We start from the raw sequence: 16563 nt of genomic DNA on the forward strand, positions 1-16563 counted from the left end.
TTCATTTAAAAATGTACCTTATCTGGAGAGGGAACTTTCCTGAAAATGAGTAGATAAGTATGGGTAGCAATAAATATCATGAGGTAAATGTTAACTTAAAACAGCACCCTCTGTGTATTTATTGCCTAAAGAAGGCACATCAAGAGATAAAGCTAAATATTCCTTTAGGCTGTAGATAAAGAGTACCATAAAAGATTGAGTATGCTCCTTGCAATCAAATGCCTTAGAGGGATTCAGCAAGGCTGCCAAATAAATTCCCTGATCTTAGCCTGACTTGCTATTTTTTTCTCATGAATTTGCCTTTACATTGGTTTGAACAACTGCTGAATCCAAAGCCAGGCTAATTTTGGCAAGAAATTCCAGAAATGCTGAAAGGACTAATATATAGGGTGATAGAATCATAACTCGGCTGACAGATGGAACCAATTCTGTTATGCTGGTCTGTACTTGTCCATTACAAAATCATCCCTGGCTCAAAAAAGTAATTCAAATCATGGAGTACTTTTCAATTGGCACACAACACAAGACCATGTGCTCTTACCTTGAATAGCCATGAAAATGGAGTTTAAATGTTTGGAAGTTGCTGTTGAGTTATAAAGTTAGGTTCAGCCCACTCCTGGTGATGGAGTTGCAAATCCATGATGACAGAATAATTGATGGTATGTCACACCACTAATGAGATAATGTCATTACTGATCTACATTTTAATAACACAGCAAACACCATGATTACTCCTCTACTGGTGACCTAATCTCCCACTTCTGAAAGAGTAATAAATATCTCGCCTCAGAGGATAAAACACACACAAAAGTAAACCATTTTAAAGGAAGTTGAAGCCATAATCTCCAAGTTTTATGTTATGCAACCTTTTGTTATGGTACGAACAGTCATCATTTTTCCTAATTGGTAGAAATATAACTATATTTGTACTACAGCAGAAAATTGGTTATTTGATTTTTATAACCTTAAAATAAGATTTTACTAGATATTAAGTCATCAGAATCCTAACAGAGATGTATTAGTATACTTCAAAAGACCCAAAATTGAAAAGCCTGTTATGTGGGAAAATCCAATACTTCAGGAGAAATTTTATTCTAAATCTGAACAAGACCCAGAAAGTCTGAAGTTTCTCCTGGAAAACAAAATTCCTACAAATTTTACCAAAGATTCTGGCATTGGAGGTTTAGTTGCTATCCTGACTGAGGAAGCCTCTGATAGTGCTGAAGGACTAAGCATTGGTAGCATGGGAAAGCAAGGTTTACCTGCATCTGCATAAGAAACCCAGAAGACTACATAGCCAGAGGGCTCCCCCACAATCACAGATCTGTGACAGACCTGGAAAGTTTTCCATCTATCTGCACAGCAAGATAGGTGCAGAGTATAAGGTCTTGTGAACCCAAGAAATGCCTGAGCAAGTAGTCTTAGGACCAGGAAAATACTCTACTGGTAAATTACCAGGTAAGTGGGAAACACTTGTCATCAGGTTTTAGATCATTTATCTGTCTGACCCAAGTCCCCTGTTAACCAAAGAAAAAAATATATAGACAGATTCACATTACATGAACAAAGATTCATATAAATCTGTATGATCTCCTGAAAAGAAAAGGTCTCTGCAGGAATCCAAATGAAAAAGTTCTACTGCAAGTTCTCTTTTTTCAGACCTTTTATCTTCTTTTGTTTCCTCGATTCCTCCTAGCTGAGAACAAACCTTTAAAACTAAAATGAAAAATTTTTAATTTTTCTCTCTGCTGATAAAAATAAATAAAATTTGTTGACTTTAGTATCACATGGAATGTGGACAAAAGCAGACAGGACAAAAATAATTCAAAGGCTTCTTACTTGCTCAGGTGCTATTAAGTGGGGCTTGAGAATTAGAATGTGGCAGTGCTTTTCATGCTGATTTCTACAATGTGTTTGTGTAAAGGATGAGAAATGTTTTTCTGGCTATTTACAGTAATGAGCTGGAGATCTCTCCATCTGATAAAGTTCACCTCTCCATCATGTGAATAAATAGTGTCATAGTTTTTTTTTCAATATATTAAAAATAGAATTTTATATTCATGGGATTTTAATTCCTGAGGTTTTTTTCATCAGGGACAAGTAAGTATCCAAACAGTACAATTATCACTAGCACTGACTGAATGCTTTATCTACATTGTATGTGGATTAGGAATTACCTATTGGCTCTTTCTGATTCAGTCTGGATTTTCTTTCTCCGGCGGAAAGGAAACATTTTTTTCCTGAAAAACCCTGAACAAACAAAAATATTTTTCAAGTCACTTTAGAGCTTTGTCCAATTATTAAAATAGGAAGAAATATTTATTAAAATATGAAGAAAAGAAAATTATTAGAACATGAAGAAAAAGTCATACATATAGGAAAAAGAGCCAAAGTCAGAAGACCAGAGGAAAAGCTTTGGTAGAGATGGTAACAGATCTGTCATTCTTGGCTCTGCTGGGTGATTCCATTACTGAGAAATTAACACCCTCCTGAATTTTAGCCTGAAAATACATGTAAAAGAGAAAACCTAAATATACTGTGGTCTCGCTGTGACTTTTGGCATTATGAATTCTATTACTGAATTACTTTTTAAAAAGAATTTATTTTATTTTTTATTAGGTCTTCAGAATTTCAGACCATGTGACATTCCACTCAAACCAATGGAAAATATGTCACCAGCTGGCTCTTTGTCTTTGTTATGCCCCAGTTAAAAATGCCTTTCTCTTCACTGACACAATGTCATGAGGCATGAAATGAGTTTCCTTCCCCAGATTCTTGGTGCAATCCACAAGAATGTAATTAGATCTTGGTCATGTAAGCTCAAAGATGAAAAATTTTGTGTTCAGAGATTCATTGTTTTTAAGAGAGGTACAAGTAATGTAGTTTGTCCTTCAACACTTTAAAATTGTCTGGAAAATCGTTACGAATACAAGTCAAACCTCCTAGTTGTTCAAATGTCACTATTTGCCCCATTATTACCCTGCTTGTTTGATTCTGCTTATGGGCTTGTTAAAATTGATTAGGGTGAAAACTGCTTCCAAAAGCTGCCTGAATCTGATCACTCCAAAATTGCTTAAGAAGAATTAGCAGTCAGGAATAACACATGTATTTTTTTTTTCTGTCATTATGCAAGATAAGTTCAAGATATTTTTGGGGGGTGGGTCAGGAAGGGTGGAGTGACAGGGTAGGAATAAATAAAAAAGAATGAACCCTTTAATGGAGCTTCCCTATAAGGTTAAAATACAGAATGTTTGTTGTACTAGGCTATCAGCAAAGTTAATTGTATATTTTTACTGATCCCTTAGGAAGAGCTTATTATCATCACTCTTTAATAGAGATGCCAGTGATGGCTGAAAAAGTTAGTGATGGATAAAAAGATAAAATTTCTCTGGTTTTATGTGAACTTAGTGTTTCGTCACACTGATTGTTGGAAATGATCATTTAGATGACAGGTTATAGTTCTGATTTAGATTTTCATAACCAATTAAACCTGAGATTTGGTGCATCAAAACCACTTCAGCTTAGATTCACAAAGGGCTGCTGGGTAAAATGACACAGCCCTTTGTGACCTCATAATGAAGAATAATTTCAACAGGATTCAGTTTCATAACCTATGTTACCCTCTTTTCTCTCCAAGGCTGAGTCCTCCCACCCTGTCATTGAGTCAGTGGATTTGCAGGTGCAGTAAAATTTTTAGGAGTCAGACCATATCTAGTTTTATTTCAAATTAAGGAGTGGTAGTTGTCAATCTAAAAAAATCTTTTAATACCAGTAAGAATCCATGATATTTTGTATTTCCATAATAAACCTGAAGACAGCAGCAGGTTTTCCAGCTGCTTCTTCTCATCCTCTCTGCTAGCAGCTGTACACAGAACACAACAGTTTTAAATTCTAACTCAGTTTGTCCTTTGCTGATGAAGGAAGCAGGAAGAAACAGAAAGGACTTGGCTTCACACTCAGAGCAAATGTGAATTTTCTGGTGGATTTCAGTGTCTAACCTGTAAGGGATTTTCTTCAGTAAATCCAAGGGACAGTTGCCTACAGAAACCCTGATCTGACCCAAGAGTTCTTCTGATGCTACTGGCACACACTGTCAGTTCTCTGGCTGTGATTCATTGTACTCAAAGCTGCTGTCTCTGAATGCACATCTGATACCAGGCCTTGCTCCATTCAGTCTTTGCTAAATCCATTAAAATTGTTAAATTCTGCTCACCGAAAGGCACTCTGGGAAGGGCTCAGCTGCAGGCCAGGTGAGAGTCGAATGTCGGTTGAGTGCCGGTTGGAAGCGAGGGTGAGAGGCAGTTGAATGTCGGTTGAGTGCCGGTTGGAAGTGGGGCTGTGATTGGCTGGGGAGATGTGAGGGGTTGGATGCAGTTGAATGTCGGTTGAGTGCCGGTTGGAAGCGAGGCAGTGATTGGCTGGGGAGATGTGAGGGCCATATGAACAGAGAGCTGATTGGATGCAGTTGAATGTCGGTTGAGTGCCGGTTGGAAGTGGGGCTGTGATTGGCTGGGGAGATGTGAGGGGTTGGATGCAGTTGAATGTCGGTTGAGTGCCGGTTGGAAGTGGGGCTGTGATTGGCTGGGGAGATGTGAGGGGCTGGATGCAGTTGAATGCCGGTTGGGTGCCGGTTGGAAGCAAGGCAGTGATTGGCTGGGAAAACGTGAGGGCCATATGAACAGAGAGCTGATTGGATGCAGTTAATACCAACTGGACTTGCTCAGTTCCCTCCTCAGTGCTGCCTCCTGTTTTCAAGGCCTGAAAGAACAGCTCAAACAGAAAAAACCATCCAGATCATTTGTCTTTGCTTTCTCTTACTGAACATTGCTTTCAGTTTCCATCCTGGTGTTACTGCATACTACCCACCAGTAAAAATCAGCACCTGAGTTGCACAGTAGTGTTTCAGTGGCAACACTGAACAGCTGTAAGTTCCAGCCTTCCCTCAGCATGCCCCTCACACACAACGCATCAAAACTCACAGCCAGACCTGCAATTTAACCACCTGCAACAATTCTGGCCCTGGGTGGACTGTGCAGCAGGAAGCCATGGGGGCTGTGTTTCTCCCTGACCTCAAGCAGTGTTCTGTGAGAACTGAATTGTTCCCCAGGAGTGTATAAAAGTAAAGTTTTCTGTAAAGAAAACTTTCCCAATGATTCCTAAAAAATTCAGTAGTACTCTGCTGCAAAATTTCAGGCACTTCAGGGCAATTTTAATTCAAGCTTCGAGCATTTCTATGGGAATTCTTGAGACACCACATACTTAATATATCCAACATCTCTGATTGCAAACAGTCTTTATTTCAGATAGGGGTAGAGGAAGGACATCCTCTAAGATACTAGGGTTAAATAGAAAGAATGACACATTTCAAGCAATTTGAGAAACATCTCTTTTTATTAATTTTTCAAACACAGATATGTTTGAAAACAGACAAGTCACTACAGAAGGGTAAATTTTACAAAACTAAGGGTAATTTTACAAAACTGACTACACTAAAGGGCCTCTGGAAGGAACACTAATAAACAAGTCTAATTAAAGCTACAGTTACAACTACAAATAAAGCTACAATTACAGTTACAACTACAACAAAAGCTACAGCTACAACAACAGCTACAGCTACAATGACAGCTATAATTACAACTAAAACTACAGCTATAACTAAATAACTACATTAAAATCCTAACAGGTTGCTGTCTTTGAGGTGTTCCAAGCAACCTCTGTTGGCTTCACAGTCTTCCACAAGGATGTGCAGGTGGAGCCAGTTTCTGCCTCACAGACTTGGTCACCGTTTTAACTGGAAGGTGAAGGACAAGGCCACTCTGAGATGTGTCTGCACAATGAATCCATGTGCTGCAGCATCTTCCTCCCGCAGGAGCAGGAAAGCAGCTTCGGGATTGCCAGTGACAAGTGAAACAATTGTGCAGAGTTCACGTGGCTGCCATCGGATGTGACCCCCCCAGCACAGCTCTGTGCAGGGAACTCCTCTCAGTGGCTGGAGAGCATCGTCCAGAGGCGAAATCGCAGTTGGCCATATGTTTGCATCAGCTCCCTGTGGGTGACTGGATCTCGGGCCAGGTGCTCAAAGAGGTTGAGTGGCTCAACCCTTTGCGTTGCCGGCAGCAAGCTGATCTCTGCAGGAAGCCTCTCATTGCCTTGCACAAAGTGCTCCAGGCATTTCAACTGCAGGCAGCGGCGCAGGTAGGCCATGACATCCCACAGCCGCCATTCAAATTCCCTCCTGCGCCACTGGGACAGCGGTACTGTGGTCAGCATGTGCATGACCACCGTCTTCCAGGTGTAGCTGGAAAACCGACAAAGCAGGCACAAGTGCCCTCACACACAACTCTTGTCAAATATAAATTTGGGTGACATGACCCATGGATGTTTGCATTATACAGGTGTAAGCTTTCATTTATTATTCAAAGTGGAACTTTTCCGCTACTAATATTGATATTTATTACTGTGGTGGTGCATCTCCCCCCCACCTTACTCCTTGCCAGGCTTCAGTGTGGTCTGAGAAATACTTGTTAGGCCTTGGCCTTGACACATCACCAGGGATCAGCTCTTTCTTTTTTTGGGTGATCTCAAGCACACCCATTTGTGACAATTACTTCGGGGACAACATGTCATATCAGCTAATATTTATTTACTGATTTAGTGAGAAATAAATCCACAGTGCTTGAATGATGCACAGGAAGTTGTAACATCATCCAGTCTTAAGGCCTACACTTACTTTACACCAGCACTGTCATGCCTCACAGGTCTTTTGTGAAAATAAAGATGTGTTGGGGTTTCTCTTCTGAATTAGGAACACTTCCAAAGATCTGTTTATTGACTGACAAAAGATCACACACAACCAACTTAAGGTTTGCACAGCAGCATAAAAATCCTCAGGCCCATACAAACTACTTCTTCCACCAGAGATGGCTGATCAATAGTCTGGCTGAAGACTGGACACTGTAATCAAGAATACAAGTTTCAAAATGGAAAAAGAAAAGTCCTTGAAAAACAGAACTTCTGAAGCTTAGCTCATTCTAATGTGCTCTCCCCCAAAAACACGTAAAGATGTGCCTCTCCTGCCACTTGCTGCAACTGGCTACCCTAGCATGACAGCCATTCTGACAGAAACTCTTTTTTGTATGGGATGTAGACATGTCTGCATTTGGATGCCCTCCTGGGTACAAACATCCTCCGTTGCTTTTTTTCTGGTTGGAGATCCTTGCTACTGCATATGGTGGAGCTGTTTCTTGGGAAGAGTTTCTCTGATGCTGATCACAGCACAGCAGGAGGTTTTTGCTCCCTTGGGCTTCTCAAATTCTTTTTGGATGATCTCTTTACCAGCTGAGGGCTGACAGAGCACAGAACGTCTGAATAATTGCCTTTCTCTTCTCCACCCATAACACAAGAGCCTGGCTTCACTCAGAAAACACAGTTTTCTGAACCATCCTATTTAATAACAAACAATGCCTTCTATATTCTGCCATCTAAATGAGGTCGCTATTGAACAGCTTCATGTCCCAAGTGTTACCTAGCAGGGAGGGAAGCAGAGCAAGACAGGATCACAGCAGCCACTGATCAGTCACTCACAGGCATCACCAGGAAGAAACAGGAGAGAGCCATGGATTTCACAGGCTACTGTATTTCAGCAACCCATATCATATGTCTCTTTTGATGACAAGCTTCTAGTCTCATCACACTGTTCACCTGAGGCACATGAGTAGCTAAAATGAAGAATAGGAGAGAAAATTTCTTATGACCTCCAGTCACTTGAGCATCAGAGAAGAAAAAACCTCTGCCCTGCTCGAAGGGAGGTGGTTTGTAGACTTACCTATAACTAAAGCTATTCTGAAAGCCCACATTATTAGTGATAAATAAGAGTGATAAAGAGCCTATGAAATTGCTGACCTTGGGAAAAAGGCAGCTTTAAATGAACTCTGCTACTCCTACTCTCTCCCCTTAGAACTTCAGATTGAAATGCTTAGGACCAGCTAAAGAAAAAAGTAATTTCATTCATGCCCTGGTCAACCATTTCTCAGTTTCTTGTCCCTCCCAATGCACCAGCCAGTAAAACACAGAAAAAGCAAGATACCCATGGTAAGATTTCAGTGGAAATACTGGCAAAATCTTCTTGGACTGCAGTATTTGAAGAACCTGAGGTCAACTCACTCACTGTGAATCACTGTTACTGCTCTGCTTAGCTGACCACCTCAGCTCAGCTCAGCTCAGCTCAGCTTAGCAACCTCCCAGCTACTTTCAGCTCCATAAATCCATGCAATCAGAAAGGCATGAGTCTTACAAAAAAAAAAAAAAACAGACATGGGGAATGAAGTGTGGAGATTAATCCACACTCCGAGGAACAGGCAACACTAACAAACAGTCTGGCAATAGCTTGTATCTAGAAGCTGTGTACCTTTGAAACCACCTCAGGGGTTTGAGACTTGTGGTGACTTGCACAAAGGAACCCACTCCACCCTGCAGCAGTGGGCTCCTTCTTTCCAGGCTGGATGGAAACATGCCCTGCATTTTGCAAGCGTGTCCAGGTGTTCAGAATGGAACATACTGCTCATATTTAGCACCTTAAGGCATGCAGCTCTTCCTTTCTCAAAGTAAGCTTTGTGAAATTATAGGTAGTGCTATCCCTACCTTTCCCAACAAATTACCCTCATTATATTGCAGTTGCCTTCAAAATACTGCCACTCCTCTGTTTCAGACTTTGCTTCCCTCAGAAGGATGCAACAAATAATTGGAGCAGTTGCAAGGACCTGCACCTGCAACTTTCAACTAACTGCATCTTCAGAAAGGGTTCTGGCAACAGGCCATTTTTTGGACATGAATATGCATGCTGAGGCAAGACAGATGACTTTGCTACATCTTATAGCCCAGGTATCTGTGGCTGGAGTCACAGTTCTTGAAATAAAATGAAAAAAAAAATAAAAATCAGGGAATGTATTTTTGTCAAATGACAATGAATTAAATCTATTGTGGGCCCTCATTCTTTTTAAGAGCAGAGTTGCATATACCTGAAAAACAGGTTTGTAAAGGAAAGGCTTCCAGACACTACTTTATAAGAATGATAACAGGCACCACTGTGTTGAAGGCACAGATAACAGCCCAGTTAAGGAGGGTTTTCTTTCATTGTAGTCACACACAATTTAAAACCAGCTCCTTACTTGCTTTGTCATGTTCATTGTGAATTTTTCCTTCTAGGAAAATGTAAATAATTGTTTTCTATTTATGTTTCTCATTAATTTGCTGTTACTTTGTAACCATTGCTATTCACAAATTAGATTCTTAACCATTGAAAATATGAAGAACATCATGGTTTCGGTGGAAGAGAGTGATGTCAAAAATAAAAAAAAACATGGATTGTTTTTACTATTCACATCTATTACTATTTTGATAAATAAATGTTATTGTAGTTTGACTTGATATTTTATTTGAATTGATATTACCTGTAGATTTCACAGGTCAGCATATTCATTTATTTTTCTTTGGTTCTGCCAAGAAACCCACTCATCCCAATTCTTAATAACAACACCTTTCATCTTTTTTTATGTTTTGTAAGTTATGAGCGGAAAACAAATTGTCAGTGAAAAATGTTACTTCCTTACTATTCTCTATTTCCCCCCTTTCTTTCTTCCTCAGCACAACTGAAACAGTTTATTTAGTTCAGTAGTTCTGGAAACAAAGATAAAAATTGTCTTAACAATCCTGATAGCCATCAGTTGTTCAGCAGATATTACAAGACTGTCTTATCTCCTAATTAATCAGGAAAGCAAAAGTTGCACTTTCTGGGCTTTCCTGAAATGCAGTGAATTTCTGTTTTAGTTGTGCATACAACTTTTGATTCTAGAGAAGCAAGATGATGGTGGGAAGATCTTCCATGGAAACCACTATGCAGCTTCCTGACCAACAGGTTTCGAAGTCTCTGATCCTGAAATCTGACTTCATTAAGGGTAAATACAAACAGCTACAGTGCTACAATGAAGCCAGTGAAGGTCTTCTTGAGTCTGTGCATTGTAATAGATGACGGTAATGGGAGAGCTAAAATAAAATGCTTGCAAATCCACAATATAAAATCAGCATATGAAAAGGAAAGACCTGAAAGATTTAAGAGCCTGTAGGAACAAAACCTGATGGCAACTTGTTTCATCACTCTCAAAACCTGTAGTAAAATTTTAAAAATTGTTCTCATGAGGTATTTTGAAGGTGAAGGTTTAAATGTGTGAAGAGAAAGGAGGAGGTGTTAGGGATGGCATAAGTGTGCTGGATTAAGTGATTTGGCTCCTAAGAAGCTGTGTTGAGTGATGAGGAAGAGACAAGTAAAAATGAGGAATTTCATTCTAGCCAATGAAACATTAAGTAGAAGAAATGAAACATTACATGAAGAGTTCATTCTCTTGCAGCTTGATCCCTCCCTGCTGAATGTAAGGGCAATAAATACTTCAGGGTTTTCAGGAGAGAATGCACTGAAAATTTTTGTTCCAGGAACTGTTGTATTCTTTTATCAGTAATGATGTGTGCTGCACGTAAACAGTTGCCAGGAAGGGTAAAGTGATAAGAAAAGGTTAAATTTACTGATGAAAAAAAAATTGCACAGTTAAGGCTTAAAGAAATTCAAGTCTGAGACATTATTTTGAGCTAATGCCAGCATGTTTCCTTCTTCATAGTCTGAGAAGAGCCACCTTGTTGCTGTGCTCACATATTTTCAGCTTTTGGGATAGAAACCTGCTCCTTTAGAAAGGATCTAAAAGAGCCTCTACTAAACCTGAATAGAGCTTTTGCTCTGCTATTTCTGAACACCTTGTTCTTATGAGGAAAAGTTTTTCTGTGAAAGGAGATCTAGGGAACTTCTAGGCCATAATGGAGATGGGAGTGAAACAAGATTGAAGTACAGTAGGGAAAAACAATTTATTTGCTGTATTCTTTATGCTCAGATCTTTCTGAACAAATAACTGTGTGTGCAGAAGCAGCCAAATCAACCATTTGGTCTTGACTTCTTCCTTCCTTCTGTCCTGGATAAAGTGTACAACAATGAGCATGAGGGAGGCCGGGAAATGGCAGATGTAATAGTGAGTTGCTGTCATGCTTCCTATCCCTTTCAAAAGTGTGGCATAATAGTATCTGAAGGCCTCTGATTGTTGAGCTGAGACCTTCAACATGGCTATCTTGCCCTTAGGACACTCAGAGTTATGAAGGATGGGTATCCACATTGTCACAATGGCCCTTTCTCGGTGATTCTTCCTGCAGGGGAGTATGACTCAGCCAGCCTGAACATTTCTCCCTGCATTTGCACCCATGAAACACAATGACAATGGAGCAGATGCAGCCTTTATGAGATTTGACCTGTGATTCATAAGAGGTGATCCTCACTTTCCAGTCTGCTCCTCTTCCTGAAGCCTTCCTGCTCAGATTTGATTGATCACTGAATGCATTTTCCAGATATGCTTTTTTTGCTTTTATTTCCTCTCTCCTTATGCTTCCTCATTTCTGAAATGAAGCAATGAGGAGGAAGAAATGAACTGTAAAAGAAGCACAAAAGCAGAGATTTGTTGAATGACTACAGCATACTCAAGGAGCCTGCAGGCAAGAATGGAGTAATTGGACAATAAAATATCATATGATTTCAGGACATGATGTGACAAGCATTCAAATGACCTTGAATTATACGTATTCAGATACTTCTCTGGGACCTCTTGCTGTATCATTTAGCTCAAAATGAAATATGCTTTGTTCCTTTAGGCATACAGGGGTTTCTCAGATACCCTTCAGGCTGTGTTTAGAAGGAGGGGAGGATACACATTTGTAGCCTGTCCTGGCAAGTGTGGCAGGTCTGTGACTGCCCTCATAGCTGCTCAGTTTCCTCTTCCTCTCATGTGGTTTTTATAGATCTGCATCCAGTCCAGCTTTTCTCAGCTCACCAGTCTTCCTGAACATATGTCCCATTGGGTCCTTGACTTTCAGTGCATTCCAGGAAATGGTTTTGGTTTTAGAGTTGCTCTGAGTTTTTATCTTCTTGCAAAAGTTTAGGCTACCTTAGTACTTCTCTGAAAATAAGTGAGTTTTTATCTTCTTTAGGCTACCTTAGTACTTCTCTGAAAATTCAGACAAATGAAAGGATTGGAAATAAGGCCTAAAGAATACAAGACCAGTGTGGTGCCTGAGATCTTTCCCGTATGTTGTATATTTCTTAACCAGGAGACATAGAACCTCTTCCTTTTCCTTTTTCTGAGTCCTCTGTTTAGGCTGAAAGAAATCTCTCTGCAACACAGGGTTGCACACAGTGTGAGGGTCTCAAAACTCTGTGACTAATGAATATGCAGGGGATGGGAATTCCTTTCTAATCACAATGTGAAATCCACGGCAGCTTTTAAAGAAACATTTTTAGAGATAGGCTGATTAGTACTGCTCTGTTGCTCAGAAATGTCTAAGAAGTAGCCTGTATCAAGATTATTTAAAAATGTGTTACTCTGTCAAACTGTATGGAGTATCCAAAATGTGTTTTGTATCTGTGTAATTACAAATAACACCAAATATGAGAAGCATCACTTGGGTGTCTCTACATTGTGTTGGTCACATAGGACATTAATTTTCTTAATGTTTCTTTTTTGCTGAAGATTTTATTTTACATACTGTGATAGATGAGCAATGCAATGGTTGACTCTCACAATTAAAAAGCAAATATTATGTATATATGTTAAGAGAAGTTTTACAGACTTATGTTTTACCCTGCTTGCCTTGTCAGGGGGTGGCCTGGGTTTGGGAGGGTTGGCTTGGTGCTATGGCAACAAGCAACGGACTTCCAATCAGGATTTAAGGAAGTGAACTCCACCACTGGACATCAAAGAAGAAGTTGATGGACAGAACTTTGGGAGGGGCTAAAGGGTTAAAAGGTGAAACCTCCATTATGTGGATGAGCACATGGTGGGAAAGATCCTCTGCTTCTGGAGCTGTAATATTTTCTCTATTTAGTCTTCTGTTATATTTTTGATAAGGTTTTAATAAACCTTCTTAAATTTGTGGAAGTAAGTATTATTTCTAACAATACCTTTTTAGAGCCTGTAAGTATTAGATATAATATTTATTTTTTTAAAAAAATTAGATTTACAGAATTCTCCTGACATGCATACATCATTTCACATAAATAAATTTTGAATACACATCTTAAGACAAGTTTTGCCCAGATGTAACTAATGTAGTGTAATTATGAAAATTCTTCTGTGTTGTGTCTTCAGGAAGGAAAATTCTCCACCATTTATTCAAAACTATGCTTTTTTTTTTTTTTAGTAGCATATGTCATTAGTAAACTTAAAATATGCATTGGAAGTGCCTACCTCAGGGTTGTGTTGCTTTGTCCCGCTCCTGTCCCTGAACACTGAAAGTGAGTTGGAGTCCTTTTAAAGTTCATACACAGTTGTAAAGACTTTGAATCAGTGAAATTTGCAGCCACTTGAGCAAGTTTCATCCTTGAGCAAGTTTCATTTCTTCTTTCAGTGAAAGAGAAAAGAAAGGCGAATGTTGTCTTGATTAGAAGAACATGAATAGGGAAGATCTGTGGAAAGTCAGTAGTGATTTTTGTGTCCTTTCCTGTGACTTAAATGCCTTTAAAAGAGGTTTGTATCCAATAGAACACAGAGTGTTACAGTCCTGCTGCAAAACAGAGAAAACAGGGAACAGCACTCACTTCTGCACCAACAGCCATGTATTGTTTGAACCTTTGGCACAGGGAGGCTCCTCTCCCATCCAGGGAAGGTGGAAAAAGCACAACCTAGACTTTTTCATGCACACAGAAAGCAAGGTCTCTTCTTCCTTTGAGCATATCTTCAAAAGTCTTCTATTGCATCACGTCTTCCTGTTGCAGAATCCTCATAGTGGAGTTGAGTGCAGTATGGAATTCAGTCTGCCTCACATGCCAGCCATTGTACTAGGCTTTTTCCCCCCCTTCTTTTTACTTATTTGTTTCATACTCATTTTTCTGTGGCTTTGACTTTGACATAAATATTTATAGGCTTTTGGATTTCTTTTCCCTGTAAGCGGTTGTTTTTAATCAGTATAAGCTCCTGGGAAGTCACTGGTCCAGAAACCAAAATGTACTTTTCCCTATGTATGATAGCAGAAGAGGAACATAGGAATCTGTTCCCACTTCTCAACTAGGAGTCATTTCCTTTGCTCTCTGTACTAATGCTTCTCAGACTGAGGCCAAGAAAGCTGTGTAGATTTTATATCTGCACTTTTGACCCCCATAAGATAAGTGAATATGGACAAAGATGTTCTATGTTTTATCCTAGTGAACAAGGAATAGAGAGGAAACTGTGACTATTTTCAGAGTAGTTACACTTTAAAATCACAGAATTATTGGATGGTTGGAGCTGAAAGAGACATTTCAGATCACCTAGTTTCAATCCTCCTACCACAGACAAGGACACTTCCCACTGGATCAGGTTGCTCAAAACCCCATCCAACACAGCTTTGAACACTTCAGGGGTGGGGCATCTACAGCTTCTCTGGGCAACCTGTGCCAGTGCTAAGCCATGCTCACAGAATGCTTCCTTCTTTATATCTATCTAAATCTACCCTCTTTCAGTTTAAAGCCATCTCCCCCTTTGTCCTATGTCTACATGTCCTTGGAAAAAATCCCTCTCCAGCTTTCTTGTAGACTCCCTTTATGCTCTGGAAGGCCATTATAAGACCACTTTGAAGCCTCGTTTTCCCTAGGGTGAACAATCTCCTCAGCCTTTCCTCATAGGAGAGGAGTTCCACAAATCATCTTAGTGGCCCTCTGGACTCCAGCAGAGTTTTGTCCTTCCTCTGCAGAACCCCATTACTTTCATGATGCTAGTTCACTGTTGAGCAGGAGAATCAATTATCTTTCAAACCAAGCATTTCCAGCTCCCAGGTGCCACCTCCATGCTCCGTACCCACACTGTGGTTTAGCCTGTGCTGCCCCAGGTGTGGCTGTCCCATCACTGATCTGCTGGTAGCAGCATTTTGTAATTACTCTGTTCACAGTACCAACCACAGACATTTACAGACAGGGGTGTAAATACTGGATTCTCATTTTCACCCCAGAGTATCCTAGTGGAAGGTGGGAGGAGGATATATTGTGGACAGTTGTTGCTTGGGAGAAAGAGGTGATAGTGTGGGAATGGAAAACCAGAGGTCATACACGTGCTGCTGAGGCCTGTCACAGGGCCAGTACTCTGGACTTTTCTGAAAGGGTCTCGTGAACAGTCCTGGCACAGCAAATTAAACCTGGGATCCTTTCCCTAAAACTTTTCATCCCTCAGATACATCCATTTCCAACACATTCTTCATTACCCTGTAATAATCCAAGAGAGATAGGATTCATATTGATCACAGCTGTCTGTTTCTTCAAGCTTCCAGAAGCCACACGTTCATCTCCAAAACAACACATCTGCCATGATATTATCATGGGAATTTTCAGGGTATTTATATTGATCTGACTGAGGATGATAAGCCCTTTGCAGTGTAGTCTCCCTTCATGAGAGCCCTAAGTATCTATGTTCTTGCAGCTTGGGTACACAATAGCCACTGTGATGGCAGATCTTGAAAATCTGAGATCTGATGTAAAAGGCAGATTTTAATTTTGTCAAATGCATGAGTATCCCCCTGCACTGATTGAACCATTTAGGCATTTGGAGAAATATCTCTTTGACAAGAGTGCACATCCTGTGTTTTCTAAAGCATTCCAGTGCACATGGGAAAGGAGCTGTTTGATCTCATCCTTACTTGTATTTCTTGCTACAGTTACCTCCATAGGTCATTTAATGTTAATTTACAAAAGGAAAATAATGCTTCACACACTGGCTTGTGGTGCTTTCTCCTCATGTCTCTGAGAAGTGTGATCATTTTGCTGTAAATAATGTGAATGGTACAGTACAGTAAGTGTTAATTTGTAAAACTGTGTAGCTCCACCTGACCTAGATCCCCAGAATCCCTCCCCATGCATGTGCAAGTGCTCCTCATGCTAATGAGGAAAGCATGCTCCTTGGAGAGGAAATACACACATCATGCTTCACATCTTAAAGTACTCAAGATGTTTTTTTGACATGCCAGAGATAAGTAGCACGAGACACAAATACATCCAATACTTGATGAGGTACCATACTGCTTGATGAGATACCAAAATATACACAAATCCATTATCACTCAGCTGTCTTCCACTACACATGCTGAGGCTATCAATAATCACACTTGGTTTGGATTTCTGGGTAATATCCTGAGTTGAATTCAAATACAATATAACCTGGCACTTAGACTTTTTTCCTCCATTACAGGAAAAGCAGAGCTAATTCAAAAATGTGTTGGATTGACTGTGAATTTTGAAGTGTGTATCTGCAACTACTTGCTGCAACTGGATTTTTTTTTAAGTTTTACACCCTTTTTCTCAATTTTTACAGCTCTGACCTAGAAAATACAGAAGAAGGAATTAATAATTTAGTTTTCTTATATTTATGATAAAATTGACAAAAAGCCCCAGCACAAATTGAGTATTACCTTTTTTTTTTTTTCCTAAGAGGTGTGGCCTTGGTTAGCTGCCTTTGA

Source organism: Passer montanus, unplaced genomic scaffold (assembly GCF_014805655.1).
Source record: "Passer montanus isolate IOZ18808 unplaced genomic scaffold, ASM1480565v1 scaffold50, whole genome shotgun sequence".
Classification (NCBI taxonomy): domain Eukaryota; kingdom Metazoa; phylum Chordata; class Aves; order Passeriformes; family Passeridae; genus Passer; species Passer montanus.